This window comes from Sciurus carolinensis, chromosome 2, assembly GCF_902686445.1.
Source record: "Sciurus carolinensis chromosome 2, mSciCar1.2, whole genome shotgun sequence".
Taxonomy (NCBI): domain Eukaryota; kingdom Metazoa; phylum Chordata; class Mammalia; order Rodentia; family Sciuridae; genus Sciurus; species Sciurus carolinensis.
Window position 1 is genome coordinate 8,930,820 of NC_062214.1, and position 21,833 is coordinate 8,952,652.

At 43.4% G+C, this 21,833-nt stretch overlaps 1 non-coding gene across 1 annotated transcript; it reads right to left on the reverse strand.

The window, feature by feature from the left end:
• Positions 1-12,487: 12,487 nt before the first annotated feature.
• On the reverse strand, positions 12,488-12,593 carry LOC124978399 (U6 spliceosomal RNA). Its single transcript, XR_007107427.1, has one exon. It is a non-coding gene; the product is annotated as a U6 spliceosomal RNA (small nuclear RNA).
• Between the last annotated feature and the right edge of the window lie 9,240 nt (positions 12,594-21,833).

Here is a 21,833-nt window from a genome sequence, read left to right on the forward strand (position 1 = left end):
AAAATTGGGCAAAACCAATATTAAACATTGTAAAAATAATGGTGCTCATTTTACAGCATTCTGTATTTACAGAAAGAGCTTGCTTCCGCCATATTTCACACTTTTGGTACATGGGCTAGAAAGAGTTTTGGCATGGTGTCTGGAAATGCCAAAGGCATGGTGGAGCACAGTTCATGTTTTCTTTCTTTACCAACCTGAAGAATAGGAGGGGGCAACAGAGTCGGGCCTCTGTGGATTGGAACTGCTCCCTGCCTTTCTCACCTCACTTCCCGAAGCCCACAGGACTTGAGGGAGCTGGCTGAGGGATTCCCTTCCACTCTCTTCTCCTACTCCTGAAGTTTCAAACCAAGATAGTTGGTCTTTGGCATAGCTCCTGAAAATGCCCGTGATTTCCTGAGGGATGGGGTGATGGGAACAGCTGCTACAAAGAAAGCAACCTTTGGCGGGTCCCTGGATTGCCTCGGGATGGGAACTGCCTGCAGAAATAGCCCACCTTGATTTGAGGCTTAGAACTTGCAGCCCCCACCCTGCTACCCAGGGAAGGGGAAGGGCCTGGGGATTGAGTTAATCACCAGTGGCTAAATGATCCTGCCTACATAATGAAACTTCCATTAAAGAATTAAAAAAAAAAAAACTAAATAACCATGTTCAGAGTTTGTGGGTTGACAAACACATCCATTTACCAGGAGGTGGTACAGCCCAACTCTGCGGCGACAAATCCCCCTGCACTTGGGATCCAACTGGACGATGCCTTTGTGTACTCTTCATCTGAATCTTCATTTGTATGCTTTTAAATACACTAAAGGTAAATAAAGTGGCTGAGTTTAGTGATTCACCCTAGCAAATTATCAAGTCTGAAGAGGGAACTGTGAGAACCCCCGATTGAAGCTGATTGGCTAGAAATATGGGTGGCCCAGGACTACAAGTTGGTATTGGGATCAGGAGGAGCCTCGTGGGACTGAAACCTTTAACTTGTGGACACCAGGCGGGGACAGCATCCACATTCAGCTGGATTACTGGCCACCCACTGTGCGCCTGGAGAATTGGAGAACTCGCTGGCATGGAAAGAAACCTCTCATTTGGTGTCAAAGCATCACCAGTACTGAGAGCTCAGCGCCTTCCACTCCTTCTCCAGAATCCCCCTGTGTGATTCTGCCTCTGAGGCTGGAGCTTGGTGGGTTCCTGTTGTGCCCCACCCAAGAGCAAGGAGTTCACCTTTCAAAGGAAGAGGGATCATATTCCGTATTTTATTCTATATGTAATTTATCTTAAGTATTATTTAACACGCATAGGGCAATGCTAACTGATTAAACAGGCTTCGTTTTAAGACCTTGGAATGTGGCACTCCTTTATTTTATATTAATTTCCCCTAAAAATAACTCTCACTTATAAGTTGTATTTTCTTCCTCTGTAATCTCAGCATATATGATGCGCTAAGTAATATCCATAGATGAATGATTTTTGTTTATTATAAACTGCACTTTCCTGTAAAGTAACTAATTTTACACAAGGGATCAAATCACTGCCTCCATATTGTCTTAGCTCTAACTTTAGTTGATATTGAAATCGTCTATATTTAAGAGAACTGGGGACCAGAACCGTCCTAGGTGCTGGGGATTTGGGTTAACAAGATGGACATCAAGAAGCTTAGTCTGGAACGTGTGTTAGGGAACGCCTTCTCTCTCCTGACCTACAGGTTCTTTCCTTAATGCACTACTTAGCTGGGGGCAGGAATGATCCTCAGGCTCCTAGCAAATCAGATGTGGATTGGATGAGCTCATCTGCACTGTTAGCTGGTGTATTAGTGGCTATGTAGCAGCAACTGTGTGACTGGAAGCAGCTGTGTCCAGAGCAGACGCAGGACACCACTGACACATAAGCACCTGGCTGAGGAGCTTTCTTCAGAAACGCACAGCAGCTAATCAATAGCAGGTCAGGTCCTCCCATCTCCGACCACCAACTCTTTGGTTGATTGAGGTTAAAAAAAATAAAAACTTATGTTTATGTAATTTTTAACAACTACTAGAACAAATCCTGAGTCAGTGTTTGACAATCCAAATCCCTTTAAAGGCCTCTGAGGGATTTCAAGTTGTTTATTGATCAAATCCTCATGTTTGGCAAATGTGAATTGCTCTATGAAATTGGGTGAAGAAAGTCCAACTGTATGAATGAGTTGGTCTTTTCTTCCCAGGCCAATAGCAAGATAATTTATAGGTAAGAATTGTATGTGAATCAGCTAGTGAGAAATTGGGAGTTATCCTCAAAGGGGAAAATCTAAATATTTGTCCAATGGAAAATAGTCACATTTATCTCCTGTCTGTTGCAAGAAACAGTAAACAAGAGGCATAGTAAATAACCCTAAGACCAGCTAACAGATGAAGAATTAAAGTTTTACTCAAGAAAAGGAATGAAATATGAAGATTTTTCACCTACTTTTTTCCTTTAAGCTGATGATATATGTTGAAATTAAACATTTATAGGCTCTTATAATCTGGGCTATTAAGCAATTCTTTACTGCATTTTTGCTTTTAGGCAGGAGTGGACCAAAATAATAAACAACTAATTCAACAACAGTGTGTCACCAGCCAATTAGAACAGACACCTGTACAAATATTGACACCTTAGCTGTGTGGCCTCTAAAACATTCTCAGGTAAGGCCTTGGTGACCAGGACAGAGTAGGGGGCACTGGAGAAAGAATGAGAGAGGTGAACCAGTACAGCGATGCCGGTCATTAGCTCTGCTGTAAGCTCAAGGCCAACCCCCTCATAAAGAATGTCACAGAAACATCCCAACCCCTTTGCTTTGATGCTTCATCTTAAGCAATTGTTATTACCATGACCTAATCACACATCTCTGGCATAAAGGTGAAGAGAACAACTGAGGTGCAGTCTCTTTAAATGTCAGTGTGAAATGCAAAATTCTTGGCAAAATAGAGAAAAAGTTTTAGTATTACGTACTTGTCATTATCACCTCTTCCTTTCCCAAGTTCTTAAATCTTTTGATGTGTTGCATCCAGTTTTGATGGTGTATTAGTCAGGGCTCACCAAAGAGACAGAACCGATGGATAAGATGGGTAGGTAGATGGATAGATGGATGGATAGATAGATAAACAGACAGACAGACCGATGGGGGTACTTTAAGAAATTTGCTTGTGTATTTGTGAGGGCCGGTAGGTCCAAAATCTGCTGGAAATTCAGGTGAGATGATGCTGCAGGCTTCAGCCTGAATCTGCAGGGCAGGCCACAGGCAGGAAACTCAGGCAGCATTCCTGTGTTCCTGTCTTGAGATAGAGTGGCCGCTTCCTGCGGAAACTTCAGTCTTCGCTCTAAGTCCCTTCAACCGACTGAATGAGAACCAGCCACATTCTAGAGGGCACTTGGCTTTACTTAAAGGGCACTGATTAGAAGTGTTTGTCACATCTGCAAATACCTTTGCAGCAGCACCTAGACTAGTGTTTGACCGTATAACTGGACGCCACCGCCTAGACAGGTTGACACATAGGATTAATCATCACAGATGGAAATTTTAGAGTCTTATTAGTAGACAGGATAATGGATCTTCTACTACATGGCAAAAACAAAACCCATGACTAATTCAGTACCCTTGAGAATGTACCCTACACCAGTCTCAGAGTCAAGCACCTCCCTCTTCGTACTTCACAGTAGCCCGAGGGCATAAATACTGTTATTATTCCACTTTGTACATAAACAAACAATGGTTTAGGGAGATTTCAACGCTTGCTGTATTATTTTCCTAATGTTGTTATAACAAATTAGCACAAAATTAGTGGCTTCAAAGAACACAAATGTATTGCATTCTTGTCCCGGAAGTCAAAAGTCCACAACGGGTCATTCAGGGCTAAGTCAAGCAGGGCTGTATTCCTTCCAGGGTCCAGAGGGAAGGATCCATTTCCTTTCTTCTTCCAGCTTCTAGAGACTGCTTACACTCCTTCATTTCCAACACCACAGGATGGCCTCCGCTAACCCCCTGACTCTGACCTCCTCGTGACATTGGGCCCACAAAGATAATTCAGGATAATTTTCTACCTGAAGATCACTAATCAGTCTTATTTTCAAAGTCTTGCTGGTTTAGGTCACATTTTCACAGGTTTCAGGGACTGGGACATGGGGGCCTTTGGGGGCGCCATTATGCCCTCTGCCATGCTTGCTGGGTCCCACATAAGTTGCCATGGCAGAGGCAACGGTCTTGCAGTTCCAGCTGGTGGCATTTCCCTTCTCACAAGCAGGACCCAAGATACCAGAGTGACTGTTTCATTGGCACGGGCAGGAGTCACTGGAAGCCCTGGTTGTAGAGGACTGTGGACAGATTAACAAAGAGCTGCTCCCGAAGTTATCCAACGGCACGTGGACACGTTTGTGGCCATGACTGCCTAAACTTCACGGGATTTTACTTTGACAACCCATGAGAAAATGAGTGACTCAGACTTCCAACTCTAAAATGAAATGGTCACACAGATCATCAACAAAGTTAAATTTGGAAAAGACTGAATTAAAGAGTGTTTCAGTCAAAAAAAAAAAAGAAGAAGACAAATAAGGACACCTTAATACCCAAGTTATGTCTATTGTTCTCACACAGAACTCCCCAGTATCTCAAGGATCAGTTTTTAAAGCTGACCTGCTCCAAGAAGTCACATGGATAAAATGGGGTTTGGAGGATTTGGGAAATAAAGCTTGGAATCACCAGGCTTTTGACAGGAAGAAAAGGGATTTATTTACTTAGGGGAATGAGGTCAAAACTGGGCTCTGAAAAAGGACAAAATAACCCAAGGGAAATGAAAAACAATAAAACAAACAGTTCCATATGAACTCACTGTCCATTCTTATCTAAAGGTCTTTTCACTAATTTCCCAACTAATCAAGTTGCAAGACAACATTTAAATAAACCACAAAAACAGCCTGCTCGAAGGAAGTGTAACAGCATGAAGAGCAGGAACTTCCCACACTTCAGATGCATGAAACATTCACTTGATTTTTTTCAATGACTTGATTCCATTTCTCTGTACTGGAAAATATTTGGTCATTGATTTACAGATGTGAGATGTGATCGACTCTAAAATAGTTGCTTTTCTCCTTATTTTGTGGAAAGGGAGATTAAGCAAGCAAGAAAGAAGGAATTTGCATCTGCATTCTACGATCACTTCCCTGGGAAAACTGATAGCTTTAAAGGAGACAGCAGTGGTTCTCAATTGGGACTGTTCGTACCCCAGAAGATAGATGACAATACCTGGTGACACTCTTGGCAGATGCAGCTAGGAACACGTGGGCAGTGGGTGGATTGTAGAAGGTGCTATTGGTTTTTTTCTAGTGGGTACAGGCTGCAGATACTACACAGCACCCTACAATGCACAGGACACCCCCACACAAAGAACTATCCAGCTCACAATGGCAATAGTGCCAATGTTAAGAAAACCTAATCTACAGTGCAGTGCAGTAGATAAAGACGGAGCTCGGGAACCAGAGAGCCTGGGTACACTCTGCCAGCCCATGGAATACCTTGATGTTACTCTGTGTTCATTTCTTTATTTCTAAAATACAAAATAAAGTAAAATAAAGAGTTCCTGAGGGGATCACCTAAGTTAATTTAGGTAAGTGCTCAGAGCACAGCTAGCACATAATATGTGTATCAAAAAATATGCATCTATTGTTAAGTATTTCATTAGATAATACTAATCTCGCTGACTCGAAACTATTTCATTTGCCCAAGTCCTTTACTTCCTCACTAAATTGCGAGCATCCTAAGGGTAGAACTGGATATTGATCATATGCGTCACCTCAGCACCATGCACGGAGCCTAAACAGATGCAGATTTCATCCACCAAGAGCACGTGAAGCCATCACCAGGGTGCCCACCCACAACTGCTCGACCACAGCCACTTCAGGAAATTGTGGCCCGATGATCTTTTCACCTCGGGACTGGCTGACCTCCCATCCACAACACGGCAGGCCTAGGGTGCCAGGGAATCAGCCCCCGCAGGGAGCAGTCCTCACCAATACCTGGTGGAGCTGGTGTCTCAACACCCGACTCCCTTGTCCCTTGCAAAGATCACCGTGGGTGGTTGGCCTCTCCCAGGGTCCCTGCAGGAGGAAGCTCCAGTGGCCCGGCGTGGCTACATGCTTGGTAGTGTGCCTTTTACTGGTTCCTTTTCCATCCCTGTCTCACTTTCTTACTTCTCCACCAGCGTTTTTTGGCTTTCTCGTCCACACAGACCATAATTGTACCTCTGCATCCATGGGCATCACACCTGTGAGTCCAATCAACCATGGATCGAAAACACTTGAAAAAAGTTGCATCCGTACCCAACATCTATAGACTTTTCTTGTCATTATTCCCTAAATAATAGAGTATAACAACCATTCACATAGCATTTACATGAGTGTGGATATTGCCAATAATCTGGAGGTGATTTAAAGTGTATGAAAGGGTGTGCATAATTATTCACCAATATGACGCCACTTTATGTAAGGGACCTGAGAGTCCTTGGATTTTGTGGTCTCGGGGACTCCTGGTCTGAGTGAGCTCCTGGGGACCAGTGTCCCAGGCAGGGGTTGTCCCGACGTCACTATGCTCACCTCCCCATGAGAGAGAACCCACACGGCAGAGCATCCGCGCTCAGGATTCCTTCCCGTTCATCCTCTCATCTCCTGGGGGCCATGCGCATCCCTGACTGTAGGATGGCAGGGGCTGAAAGGGGAAGTGGAAGAAAGAGCGTCTATTCTCAAAGCGACGGAATAAATAATCCACCTCCGGGTCTGCAGTGTGAAATGAAACTGGAGGTAATCTTGCGAACAGAGCTTGGGGGCACCTGTGACTTCCAAATGGCGCTACTCTGTTTCTAGGGAGATATATACTTTTAGAAATTAAGCTCCAGGCTAAAAGCTTCCAACAATAAATCTCCCTGAGGCGCACTCCTCTGGGGACAAATATGCCAGGAAATCTTCAAACAAGGAACTTGGTTTATCACTCGGTGTCTCTTTGCCTCTGAGGAAGGAAGTCCCTCTTCTTCCACTGAGAAATCAAGTCGGCCTGAACCTCTGGGAAGCCTGAAGAATTCTTCAGCTCTCTCCCAGGCCTGCTGGTGATTGACCACAGAGCCGTCCCTCCCAAGGGGACCCTTTAGAGACACAGCTGGCAGTCAGACCTGAAGAGGGAAAAGGAGCCAGCAACGAGAAGAACCCATCCTACTCTGTAATCAAAAGGCGACTTCAACTATGTCCCTATTTAGCCAGCGCAGCAGTGTACTATAATAATGCCAGGAAGAGTTTCTTGAGCACTACTGTGTACCAGGTATTCAAATTTGTCACCTCATTCAACAATTCCATGAGATAAGTAGCATTATGCCCTTTTGCAGGAGAGTTTTTGTTTGTTTGTTTTGGTGATTTTGCAGTGCTGGGGATTGAACCAAGGTCTTGTGCTTGCAAGGCAAGCACTCTACCAACTGAGCTATATCCCCAGACCCCAGAAGGAGACTTTAAAGCAAAACTTGAAGAAAATGGCCAAGGTCATGTCAGCTACTTATAAATTGAAGAGCTGGGATTTTTAAACCAGGAGACTCTGACTCGAGAATTTGAAGCTCAGTGATTACCACATGTGAAATTTGAGTACAATTTAGCTGATAAACATCATCTAAGCAAAGCTGATCATCATCCCACTAGACATCAGGAATGGAGACAGGGAACATATAAAAACTGACAGTCATCCGAGGGAGGAGTCCAACCAATCATTTCAGATCGCTAGCAAATTCTTCTAAGGGTCTGCAATTTTAAACTTTATTTCTCACAGGTACGCTGTGCATGCTAGCACCTACAACACGGCTGCTGAAGGGTCTCAACTGTAGGAAAAGGAAATTAGAGCAGGAGGAATTGAGTTGATAGGAAAATGAGATGGAGAGAGGAGCTTAACTTCACTGGGCAAGCCAGGGGGAGACCCGTGCTCCCGGCCCCAGACCACGCCCGTGATCGTAAAAGCTCACAGCTCCTCAGAAGCGAAGGTGTCGACTCTGCACCGCGTCCCCCCTGCCTCCCACTCTGCACCGAGTGTCAGACCGCCCCACGTCGGCTCTGAGCTCAGGCCTGGCTACCCTGGGGGCTTGAGAACTTGCCTCATTTTTTGTGAATCTGTATTTTCACGCTACGATGTGACCAGGAATAATACCTATCGTTGCCAAGAGGAATGACTCAGTGACTAGGGTACGGCCAGAGTCAGGACTCTCCTCTGCCCTCACCTGGGGCCTGAGCACCAGCCAGGCACATGGAGCTGCCGGTGACCTCCGACTCTGCGCAGCAGCCTTCGCGTGTGGCTTCCCTCGCAGCCCAGAGCCAAGGAGAGAGGCCCTGGTGACAGGCAGAGCCCCTGAGCACCACAGAAGGCCTCTCATGCAGACAGTGTGGCCGTGACAGAGCTCCCAGTCACTCTTAGTGAAGGACACGGAAGGCCACCCAGCCGGGGGTGTGCAGATTCTCCATGTGCTGCAGGGTGCGTTGAGCAGAGAGATGGTGCATAACCAGGAGAAGCGGCTTACGCGGTGGGTGGAGCCGGACTGACGGCTGCCCAAAACATAGCTTTTTCTCCAGAGGTTCATGAAAATATCCCCTTCACAGAAATTATTCCCAGTTCTCACCATCAGTCGACACAATGGTGCCATATCCTCGCTTTGCAGATGGGATTGAGCTCAAGCTTCAACTAACCTCCCATGATGCCCTCGCTGGTTAGACTTGGATTTAGAATGTCAGGCGTCCTGACCAGAATTCTAGACTCCGTCTGCTCCCCTTCCATGTCTCTCTGGAGTGGCGAGCACTCTGTAGATAAACCTGAAAACAGGATGCTGTCGACGAAGACACGTCTCTCAGGTCCCTTGCCAGGGAAGGAAGGCCCTGCGGCCCTGCTGAGAGGCCTGTGGTCAACACTCAACTGCCAGCTCTCTGTTCTTTTTCCTTTTTCTTATTTTTTTTTATTTTTTATTTTTACAGTCTGCATTTTGATTCACTGCACACAAACGGGGTACATCATTTCGTTTCTATGGTTGTACACGATGTAGATTCACACCATTCATGTAATCGTACATATACATGGGCAATGATGTCTTTTTCTTTTTAATTGGTGCATTGTGCTGGGATCCATTTTGCCATATTTGCCCATGCCCATTTGATCACTCCCATTCCCCAGAACCTTCCCTTTCTCCCTCCCCCAATCCACTTACTCTACTCACAGATCTCCCTTCTATTATCATCTTGATGGGTTCATCATAATTTTATATATATACACGCATATGTATATATACGTATGTATACATATGTGTGTATATATCTGTGTCCATATATATGCACATATATGCACATGTATGTGCTGGATTCACTGTGGTATATTTGTACAAGGGCACAGCATAATTTGGTAGAGTTCCCAGTACTTCCCATGCCCTCCTGCTCCTTCCCTCTTGATCTCGCCCTCCACTCCATTAATCTTCTGTTTTTATGAGAAAATACCTTTTTAAAAATACCTATGTATATTTATCTCTGCCTCTATCCTCTCTAATTTCCATGTATGAGAGAAAACAACCCACCCTCAACTTGCTGACTCTGGCTTACTTCTTTTTGGCTGAGTAAAAGTCCACCATGTATATACACCACATTTTCTTCATCCATTCACCTATTGAGGGCACCAGGACTGGTTCCATGGTTGGCTATTGTGAATTGCACCGCTATGAACATTTGTATGCATATATTGCTATAGAATGATTTTAGATCTTTTGGATAAATGCCAAGAAGTGGGATAGCTAGGTCATACGGTGGTTCCATTCCTTGTCTTGAGAAATCTCCACACTGCTTTCCAACGTGGTTGTACTAATCTGCAGTCCCACCAACAATGTGTGAGTGTACCCTTTCCACCACATCCTGGCTAGCAATTACCATTAGTAGTATTGTTTTTTTTTATTTTTAGTATTCTTAATGATTGACATTCTAATTGGAGTGAGATGAAGTTTCAGTGCAGTTTTGATTTGTATTTCCCTGATTGCGGAGGATATTGAACATTTTTCATACCTCTTGAGGGTCATTTGTCTTTCTTCTTTTGAGAAACATCTTGGTGTTATTTTGGTGTTCTTTATATATTCTGGGTATCAATTCCCTGTGGGAAGAGTGGCTAGAAAACATCATCTCCCGTTCTGTAGGCTTTCTCTTCAGCTCTTGTTTCCTTTGCTGTGCATAAGTTCTTTAATTTGATGCCATCCCACTATTGATTCTTGATTTTATTTCCTAAGCTTTAGGAGCCTTATTACGGAAGTCGGTGCCTGCCAATACGTTGGAGAGTTGACCCTCTGTGGTCTTCCAGCAGTTGCAGCGTTTCTGGCCTAATTCCTTGGTCTTGCATACACTACAATTTGACTTTTTCATTCTTCTACATTTGGATATCTAGTTTTCCCAGTTACCAAATTTGCTAAAAGGACTGTCTTCTCTCCAATGTATGATTTTGTCAACTTCATCAAGGATCAGATGACTACGTGGATTTTTCTCTGTATCTTCTATTCAATTCCAATTAGTCTGTTTTTATGCGGATACCATACTGTTTTGTTTAGTACAGTTCTGTAGTGTAATTTGAGAGCAGAAATTGTGATACCCCCAGCCACACACTCATCGCTCAGTATTGTTTTGCCTATTCTGAGTCTGATTTTCTTCCATATGGATTTTAGGACTATTTTTTGTAGTGCCGTGAAGAATGTCATTGATATTTTGATGGGGATCACATTGAATCTGCAGATTACTTCTGGTAGTATGGTCCTTTTGACAATATTAATCCTGCCTATCCAAGAACCTGGGCAGTCTTTTTCATCTTTAAAGGTCTTCAATTTCTTTCTTCAGTATTCTATAATTTTTGCTATAGAGATCTTTCACTTCCTTAGTTAGATTTATTCTCAGGGTTTTTTATTTGTTTGTTTTGTTTTTACAGTGAATGGAATCATTTTCTTGATTTCTTTCTCAGCAAAATCATTATTGGAGTATAGGACAGCTATTGATTTTTGTACACTGATCTTGTTGAATTTGTTTATCAGCTCTAGAAGTGTTCTGTTGGAGCTTTTGAGTTTTCTATGTGTAGGGTCATGTCATCAGCATACAGAGATAATTTGTCTTATTTTCCTATTTGTATCCTCTTAATGTCCTTCTCTTGTCTGATTGCTCTAGTTAGAGTTTGAAGAACTGTATTGAATAGGAGTGGTGAGAGAGGGCATCCTTGTTGTGTCCCTGGTTCTAGAGGAAATGCTTTCAATTTTCTCCATTCAGCATGATGTTGCTTTGGGTTTGTTGTAAATAATCATGATAATGTTGAGGTTAAGTTCCCTCTATATATAGTTTCTTCAGTGTTTTTAACATGACTGTGCTGAATTTTGTCAAAGGCTTTTGCTACATCTGTTGAGATGATCATGTCATCTTTGTCTTAATTCTATTTATGATGAATTTCATTTATTGATTTGCATATGTTGAGTCAACCTTTTCTCCCTGGGATAAAACCAACTTGCTCATGGTGTACAGTCAATCTTCTTCATGTTTTTGAATGTAGATTGTTTTACTAATAATTTTTGCTTCTATGCTTCTCAGGGGTATTGGACTGTAGTTTTCTTTCCTTGATGTGTTTTTACCTGGTTTTGATGTCAGGGTGATACTAACTTCATAGAATGAATTTAGGAGTGTTCTCTTCCTTTCAATTTCATGGAATAATTTGAGGAGCATTGGCATTAGTTCTTTAAAGATCTAGTAGAACTCAGTTGAGAATTCGTCAGATTCTGGGCTTTCTTTGTTGGATGACTTTTAATTACTGCTTCCCTCTTATTTGCTTGACATTGGTCTACTTAGGTTTTCTATACCCTGTTGGTTCAGTCTGGGTAGGTCATATGTGTCTGGAAATTTGTCAATATTGTCTAGGTTTTCCAATTTATTGGAATATGAGTTTTCAAAATAGTCCCTAAAGATCTTATGGATTTCAGAAATGTCTGTGGTGATACCTCTTTTTCCATCTCAAATATTGTTGACTTGGGTCTTTTCTTTCTTTTAGTTAGTTTAACTAGGGATTTATCAGTTTTGTTTATCTTTTCAAAGAACCAACTCTTTGTTACATTGATACCTTCTATTGCCTTTTTATTCTCTATGTCTTCAATTTCAACTTTGATCTTAATTTTTTCCTGTCTTCTACTGGTTTGGAATTAGTCTGTTCCTCTTTTCCTCAGTCTTTGAGATGCAGCATTAGATTGTTTCCTTTCTTTCTTTTTTAATGTAGGCACTCAAGGCTATAAAACACCACTTAGAACCACTTTCACAATGTCCCAGAGATTTTGGTGTGTAGTACACTATTTTCATTGGATTCCAGGAAATTGTAAATTTCTCCTTTCATTTCTTCTATGATCCATTCCCTTGTGCAAAAGAGTTGTGTTCAATCTTCATGTGTTTATGTGGTTTCTGTATATTTTCTTGCCATTGATTTAAAAATACAGAATTCTTCACAAACTTGGGTGCATCATTACACAGGGGCTGTGCTCATCCTGTCTGCACTATTCCAATTTTAGCAAATGTGCTGCTGACATGAGCACCCCAGCTGTCTGTCCTTGACTGCAGGGTTGCCTGACTGCAAAATGCCAGCTGGGCCAGGCCATGCCCTCATGGGAGCAGAGTGAGGCCGGGCAGGAAGCCAGTCACATCCACCCAGTGCAGGACTCTAGTGGGCAAGACCTGCCCCAAAAGTCCCCACAGAGATGGCCAAAGCTCTATCAGGGCTGCATATTGGTTCAAATTCTGTCTCTGCCCAATCTTGCTTCTTCCCCTTCTTTTTATAGGTGCTGATCCCAAAACATCTTGAACCCCCAATTTTATCCAAAGACCTGCTTCCAATTTACCCTACAAAATAAGTACAGAGTCCCATTTGTAGACCCACTTTGATCTGAAGGGTGACTGCAGCCACTCGCGTTCACAGGACCTGGGAGCTCAGATCCTGTAAGGCACAGAAAGGTGGGTTCACATGGAAAGAAACAGAAGTCAGGGCTGGGAGTCAGAAGACCTCCACTGGATTCCTGGCTCATCCATTCCATCTCTGCACTGGGCGAGGCAGGTGAACCCAGTGGACTTTACATGAAAATTAAGACTGAAGTTACTTCACAAGATCAATCAAGACAATGCAAATAAAAATCAGAGTACATTTTATAATGTTCATTACTATTATCCTGACAGGTCCCCGTAGGTCCATTACAGATGAATGGGAATGGTTTATTTGTGGCCTGGGAAAAATGTTCCTCTCTTCCTTAGTGACTCAATTCCCCTCCCCTATAAAGGCGAGGCGATGACATTCTTCTCCAAAAGTGTCCCAAATCAGCATTCCCAGCCTTGCAGGAAAGCAAGGAACATTGTTATTCTTGAACAGCAGAACTGTAGCATATAATTAAATCATTAAGAGGCAAATTAACTCCTCCAGCAATAGTCTTCTAAGTATTTGTGGGCAAACCCATTAGTACCATGCCAGTAAATCCTGAAATTTCTTTGCCTGCAAACTGAGCGACTATGGCATCTAAAGCAAGGGGCGAGGTCCAAGGCATGGTGTGCAGGTGGTTTGACCTCCAACAGAGATGGGAGGGAGGAGAAAGGCAGGGAACAGACGGGACCTAAGACAGGTTGTGACTACCCTTCTTATGCCCTTTGAAGGTAGAGCTGCCAAGTTTCCCTGACCTAGAGCCAACAAGAAATCTATTCTCAGGAAAACCATCGAAGAGCTCTGGGTTTCTCATTCACCGGGTCCTCATAAACTGTCTTCCATTTTGCTGAAATCAGGAAGCTTCGGTGGCTTTTGGCGAGAGCCTGGCTGGGGTGATTACTGGGTAAGTAGAATATGTGTCTTCCCTTGGGACATTTTGGAGCTATTTATTTAGCAGGGTTTTCAAAATAATGAATATGAAGTTGGTTTCGATTTTTCAGCCAAATATATATTTATGCTATTGACTCAAATTCAAGCTGACCAATCTGGTTGGCTGTCTGTGTCCTTCAATCCATCTAGGCCTGAGTGTTTCCGTCAATATGTTGATCATTTATAGGATAGCCCTGCTTAAACTATTTAATAAAATGTAAACAACATGAAAGTGTATTGGAAGTCAACATAACTCATTATTTCCGCTTATACACTCATCAAATCAGGGATGGGGGGGTGTCCGACCTGATTGGAGGTTTCCTCCAGAGTCATACAATAATTTTAGCTGTGAAAGGAAATCTTACAGCATGTAAGATTAGGCCACACTAATGCAAGGTCAAAAATAATAGAATCAATAGGCAAACTCAATACTGTTAACATTTTGAGAAAATTACTACCAGAAAACAATGTCAACAACAGATTGAAACGGGTCTCCAAAGTCGTCCCATTGATTTCCTCTCACTTTGGTAGCAATCTAACTCTCTTTTTTTAAGCAATATAGAATTTTCTTAGCCTTTTCCTCAGTTCTACTTTAAACATGGAGTATTACCTTTTTTTGACTGATGTCAAACATTACATGTGTCAAAAAAATGTACATGGTGGTCCGTATCTAAGAGAACAGTAAAGGAAGGGTTATTTCATCATGTACAATCTTTACTAGGCCTTTAATTTTAGGGCTCAGCTGATAAATGCAGGAGTTATTTTAATGATAGCAAGGCATCCATGTGCAAATGTAAACAGTGCCATTAATAAATCACCAACTAAATAAAAATCTGATTCTGGAAACGCATGGCCTTGGAACTGGTTTCATTCAGCTGTACTAGCATCATCTTTGATATTGGTGGGGCATTTCGTATTTCACAGATCCACAGTCTTTAGCATCATTTGACAGATGAGTAAGTATCAAGCATTAACAATGGAATTAACGGCACCCCAGGCTGTTTTGCCTCAGTCTTCCCATTTTATTCAAAGGTTCCATCAGCTCCCATACCCCCATCACCACTGACTTAGTCAAGCCAAAACTTTAAGAATTATGCCAGGTACAGAGGCGCACACCTGTAATCCCAGCCTCTCAGGAGGCTGAGGCAGGAGGATGACAAGGTCAAAGCCAGCCTCAGCAAAAGCAAGGTGCTAACCAACTCAGTGAGACCCTATCTCTAAATAAAATACAAAATAGGGCTGAGGCTGGGGCTCAGTGGCTGAGCGCCCCTGAGTTCAGTCCACGGTACTCCTTCCCTAAAAAGACTTTAAGAATTGTTATGAATTTTTCTTTCCTCTTTTCCACAGCCAATCCACCAACAAGTTCTGGCAGTTTTAACTCCAAATAATTATACCCTGAATCCACCCACTTAACTCCATCTCTGATTATTCACTGCATTAGCTTCTTTCCTGATCTTGTTTATATTTTCTACCCATGACACCATAACTATGACTTTAAAACACAAACCACATTATTCTTATCCTTAAAATTCCCTCGTGGGTGCCACTGCACTTAATAGCGAGTCCAGATCTCCTTACTGTGACCTGGCAGGCACTAAACAAGCTCATGCTTGCCTAACACTCCCTTTCCCTCCTTCTCCATCCCTAACTTTCTAAGCCCTGGTCCTACTGGTCTCCTTTTGATCCCAAACACACCAAGCTCAATAACACTTCAAAAACTCTGCCTGGGCGATTCCCTTCCCAGCACACTTTTCTCTGAACCTTAGTCCCTTCCCTTTAGCCAGGTCTCTGTTCTCCTAGAAGAGCTTTCTCTGAGCATGTCATCATATTTCTTGGTAACTGTCATCCTTTCCATCATGCCTATGAAGAGGCTGATGTTTACAGCCCTGACTCCAGAGCGTACCAGGAGAGGGGAGGCAGAGTGGAGCATGTAAGTCATTTGCTCTAACACGCTCTCCTTCTGTTCCCAAGCTTCATTCCCACGGAGAGCAGAACTCTCTTAATTTATGAACTAAAAGCATCAATACTCTTATTGACAATTTTTCTTTTGGGTTATCTTCTGAGCTTTCAGAGGTTTTCTCGAATCCTGAGGTTCTCATCTCCTTCCCAAGATACATCTGAGTACCAGGGAAAGTCAGTCCCGCATGGTGTCCAGAGATCTGGCCCTCAAAGTCTGCTGCCAAGTCAGTTCCTTCTTCTCATGTGGGTAGGCGTGGCCCTCTGTGCTTACTGAAAGTGCCAATGTGCAGCATGGCCTTCCTGCTCAGTGGGCATTCCAGGATGGTATCCACCAGGATGCCGTTGAGCCCATTGACTCTTCTGGGCTCTATGCTGGTCCCTGAGGTCAACAATCATGGATCTCACCTTAGGGATGGAGATGGAGGGGAAGTCCTAGTCACCTAGGCTCCCGTCACTAGAGCCCAGTCTTTCAGGTTGATACTCGCTATCACCTTCTACATCCTTGTATAGTAATTGCTTGCTTCCCCTTCATGGAGGGGTATGAGGGTCCTGAGACTATCCAGGAAACACTATAGTGCTTTACTGCTCCAAGCTACGTCAGAGTCTCCCTTGTGCTCATTACTCCATGGGCTCCAGTTATGTTTCAGATGATGTCTGACCTAGAATCAGGATGCTCCTGTCAAATTCCCTGTCTTCCTATCCTCGCTACATTTCTGAATCCTCCTTCTGGTCCAAGGACATTTCCTTTCCTATGTGATTAAAAACGTCTTGGAATTCATACCTCCCCTTTCTCACACTTTGTGACCTGCCCGTCAAGCCTTGGTTCCTGTGATATAAGAACCTGGTTTGGATGATACCTGGAATAGCAGTGTATCCTTGTAGAAGCCCAGCTTTTAAAGCTATCTTCTTACTAAATATCTATTTTGAAACTTGAAACTAAAAATTATAATTAGGATAATTAGATTTTAATAAGTGTTGCTTGAAGATTTTAAAATTACTATAATTTTTTTATTTTGAAACCACCTCTAAATTGCAGGAAAGTTGCAAGTATTTTTTTTTTTCCCTCTGAACTATAAGAGCGAGTTGCTGACCTGGTGCTGCAAACACCTGAGTATATATTTCCTACAAACAAAGATTTTAATCAACCATCAAACTCAGGAACCAAATACAAAATAGCCCTACCAGCCAATCTTCAAATCTCGATCATGTTTTTTAAATCCTAATAACATCTTTTGCAGTAGCAGGATCAAGTTCAGAGTCACCCCCCACATTTTGTTGTCATTCCTTTATCCTCTTCAGACTGGAAGGGCTCCTTGGCCTTTCTTTGACTTGCATGACACTCTGGAAAATCATAAGCCTATAATTTTGTAGACTTTGCCCTTGGTGTTTGTGAGATACTCGAGCATCTTCTGAAGCCATGAGTAAAAAGACAGACTTCTGGGGTCACGTTTTGTGTCTACTGTTCCTGATGGTGTGGTCTTGGGCAATTTACATAAACACCCTATGTGTAAGTTTCCTTGTCAATAAAATGAAAGAAGTAATCATACTTTCTCTTTGGAGTGGTTAAGACTCTGTTTTGCATCGTCAAAGCCTGAGTTGTCTGGGAATTTGTGTCCCCTGGTGGTAGCCCTTACAAATGACTGGTGGTTCCAAGGAGTATAAATACCCCATCTCCCTCGCTCCTGATTGGGACAATCTGAGGTGTGGCAACACTCTTAAGCTCCCCCAGGGGACAGAAACCAAGTCACCTCCCCAGGATTTTCTGACATTACAGGCTTCTCTTCCTGGCATAGCGTCTCCACGCCCCTTCTGATCTTCTCTGGTAGCACTTCCTAAGATATTTTAAGCTGAACATCCTAATCCAAACATCTGAAATCAGAAATGCTCCAAAATCTGAAATAGTTTGAGTTCTGATGTGAGGCTCAAAAAGTTCCAGATTTCAGAGCATTTGGGGTTTGGAGATTAGGGATGCTCACCTGGATCAAGTCAGTGCAACATTCCAAAATCTGAAAATGTCAACATCTGAAACACTTCTTGTCCCAAGCATTTCAGACGAGGGATACCAGTCCTGTACTTTCACACAAACCTTCCTCTCAGGATCTGCTTCTGAGAAATACCACCTGAGAAAGTTTCTTTCTTTTTTTAAAGAAGTGGTTTTCCTGCCGTATGGAGAATGGATTGCAGATCGATCAGTTCAGACACTGCCAGGGTTGCCCACACGGGAACCACATGGGCAGAGAGGTGTGCATGCCCTGAAGTCTATAGGACTGGCTTCCAGACAGGATTCAGAGAAAAAGGGAGAGAGACAAATCAAGAACAAATCCCAGACATATGCAAATTATTTCAACTTAGGTACAGAACAGCACTTCACTCTGGAGAGCCGATATTCTCGGAATCTCAGTTAATAATACTAAACATCATTGGTAACAAGGACTGTAGACACACAATAGAGTTTAATCGCTGGTACCACAGCTTCACAATGGGAAAGGACAATGCCCTGAATTTAATAGGTTTCATTTTTCAAAGTGAATATTTTGCTTGTACAATCTCTCACTACCAACGATGCTCTTGGATTAGAACTGATTAGAGAGGCTTCTTTTATCTAGAAATGAGGCTCTCGGCTAGTTACACAGATTGGTTAGCCTTGCTTAACTGAATCAACCCCTGCACCCTTCTTTCTCCTTAAGGCCCCAGGGCCTTTTGGTTGCCTCTGAAATGGCTTCACTTTCCTTCCCTTTCAGCAAAGAGCGACATACAGAGAGAAAACCATTTGACCTGAGTTCTATTCCACCAACCCCAGGGCTTTAGGGGGATCACACAACATCCGATCCCTAGGCTTCTGGACCAACCTAATGACTGCCTTCCACAAATGCACACCAAGCACCTACCTCTTGCCAGGCACAGAGACAAATCACCCTAGTCTCTGACTTCACAGAGCCTCTAGTAGCATCCAATACCTCTTGTGTGATGTCCCTATCGACAGTTTTTAAAACATTTTTGTCTACTTTTGAATATTATCAATTGCAATTCAAATGCCTTTCTTACATATTCTGAAGATATGACCACCTATGACTATTGATATCCACAATCCCCTTCTGGAACCCTTCAAGCCAAATACATTTTTAAATTCAGGTATCACTTGGCTCTTAGGAAATTTGGTTCAGACATATCAAGTAACCATTACATGGGGCAATGGGGCAGATTCTTCTAACCAAACCCAGTATTTCTGCAGTGAAGCATGAATGTTCCCACTCAGCAGAATAAATAAAGAATATAAAGAATATATTCCAGTTTAATTCAATGTTGGTCATCAACTCAATCATAAAAATAAGCCAATGTTGGTCTTCACATGTTTGGGGGGATTTTCATAATTGCATTTAAGAAATTGTGGACCTTCAGCACATAATCTTTGAAATAAGTAAGACATGGGTTGGGGCTTAGAAACTAAATTTATCAAAGTTATTCATTACAACTGCATTTGCTATAATGGTATTTGACCTACAAATGACCCAGCTTTATAAATAAACTTAAAGCACCTCCAACTCCATTAATATTTCATTGATCCATAAAATACTCCCAAGTACTTATATCTATCAGCCTCATGGAAAGACCGTATCTGATGTGGAAACCACACAGAAAGAAAAGCAGCATTGCTCAGGATCATAATTCTTGTGAACATTAATAGTCAGTAGTCAGCTATAATATCATTTTTAAGGCCCCGGGAGGGACCAATGAAAGTTGGCATGACAGAATCGGACCATGCCATATGCTAGGCCCGCTTCCCCACACTTGAGACAGCCGCATCCAGCGCGTTCTGCTGTAGGTGCGCAGTGGAGCCAATGGCGTCTGCCCCCGGCCCTCCCGCGGCTTCCCACGGTACCTAGAAGAAAGGCCGAGTTCTCCCGTGCCTGGCACCATCGACCTCATCAGTCTCCCCTGCTCCTGAGGCTCTGACCACCTGGCCTTCTGATCCGTCCTGCTCCCACCTGCCTGCCCGCCTCGACCCAGCTATTTCTCTGCCTGACACACTTGGACAGGCCCCATCCCCTCGCCACGGTCCCTCCTTTCAATCACGTCTCAGCTTAAAGGTCATGGACGCACAGGAAACTCCCCTCGCCCACCTTCATGGGTCACTCCTGATCACGCCATCTGCTTTCTGTCTTCAAAGCATGTCACTCTCTGAAGTTGGGCTGGGATGGACTTATTTGTATTGTGTATTGTCTTTCTATTGCTTCAGATTTGGTCTGGTGACAGATTTGTGCCAGATCTTAATTTATAAGGCGACTGAATAATGATGCAGAGAAGTCAATACCATGGGGCAAAACATTTTGGGTAACTCGTAGCTCTCCTGGAGATAAGAGTGCAGCCTGCAGAGCCGCAGGGGGAAGCGCAGTCAATCAGAAGCCGGAAGGAGCAAGGGGAAGGCAAGGGCCTTAGGCTTTCCTGAGGTTTCCTCGGGGAAGGAAAGGAAGGGCAGGGTGACCACGTAGGACTGGCCACTTGGAGTGACTCAGGTGGCTCTGGGACTGGGGCTAGTGCCTGGTGCGGACCCTGGGTCTACGTAGGACAGGGGAGACAGCAACATGGTATGTGAGAATCAGATAACCAAGAGGATTCTAGACGTGGGCCAAAGGGGAGAGACAAATGACTCTGGTGCTCAGTTGGGCCCTTGATTCATGGATGCCAAAAAGAGAAATATAAAATCTAAGAAAGTGCGGAACAAATCCAAATCCAAAATAGTGTTCTAGATAAGGTGAAGTTTATTTCTTTGTAGCATAAAATAAGCTCAGAAGTAGTAAATTCAGGGCCAGTATGATGGTTTCATCACATCCTCAGAGAACAAACAGCCCTCTTTCTGCCTTACATCCCAACTCAAGGTCCTGTCTCAGGATCACGCTGTGTTAGCTTCCTCTTGCTGCTATAACAAAGGATCACCTACCTTGTGGCTTACATGAACACCGTTTTTTTCATTTTATTCTGGAAGTCACAATCCAAAATAAGTTTACAAGGCCAAGAAATAGTCATCGGCAAGACAACGCTCCTTCTTGAGGCTCCAGAGGAAGTCAGTTCAGCTTCTGTGAGCCACCCGTGTCCTTTGACCCACGGCCCCTCCCTCCACCTTCAACGCACATCGCTCCAGCCTCTGTCAAATGGCCACACCTCCATTTTCACTCACTTGTGTCCCTCTCTAAGGACCCTGCTGATGACACTGTGCACCTGCATAATCTCCTATCTCAAGATCACAGCTGTGATGCTCCTTCTCCTGTGAGGTGGCAATGAGGGTGTGCCATGATCCTGGGGCACCATGATCCTTCCACTCGCGTCTCGTTCTCTGAGGTGCAACCAGAGCCTCGGGAACCACACCCAGCTGCCCTTCCATGCCACCCTCTCCTCATCAGTGAGCATGTCAAACCACTGTTAGCTCTTCTTCTCATTTGCCAAGAGCATGATCATATTGTCAGGAGGCAAAGCCACCTGGCCTTGCAACTCTGAGGACAATAAGTTTAAATGCCGCCCTCCTCTCGGGGCCCCCGTGAGAGTCCTCAGAAGATGTGTGATTTACAAGTAAGAATATTATGCTCAAAAACCCCAGCCATTCATTTTCTGCCTCTCTAGTGTCATGCAACGAACAGATGCTGGCCAAAGAATATGTCAGCAGCAATTGGGTTCACCAGCTTTTGCCAACAGAACAGAAAAGAGTTTGTGATTTTAATCAAAGTTTGTCATCCACCCAGAACTTAAGAAATGAATTTCCATCAAAAGGAAATTTAAGCCTCTCAAAGTGACCTAGCCCAAGAGCAGTATAGGTGAACTCTAGATTCAAAAAGAAAATAAAAACCAATCATGACAATTATTTAACTAAATTATTTTAAAACCACAGAGTATCGGGAAGGAGCAGGTAAATGTCGGCTGTCACGCCAACCAGCAGCGCTGTCCCCGTCCCTGACCTTTTTCTTGTTAAAATGCATGTCAATATGCA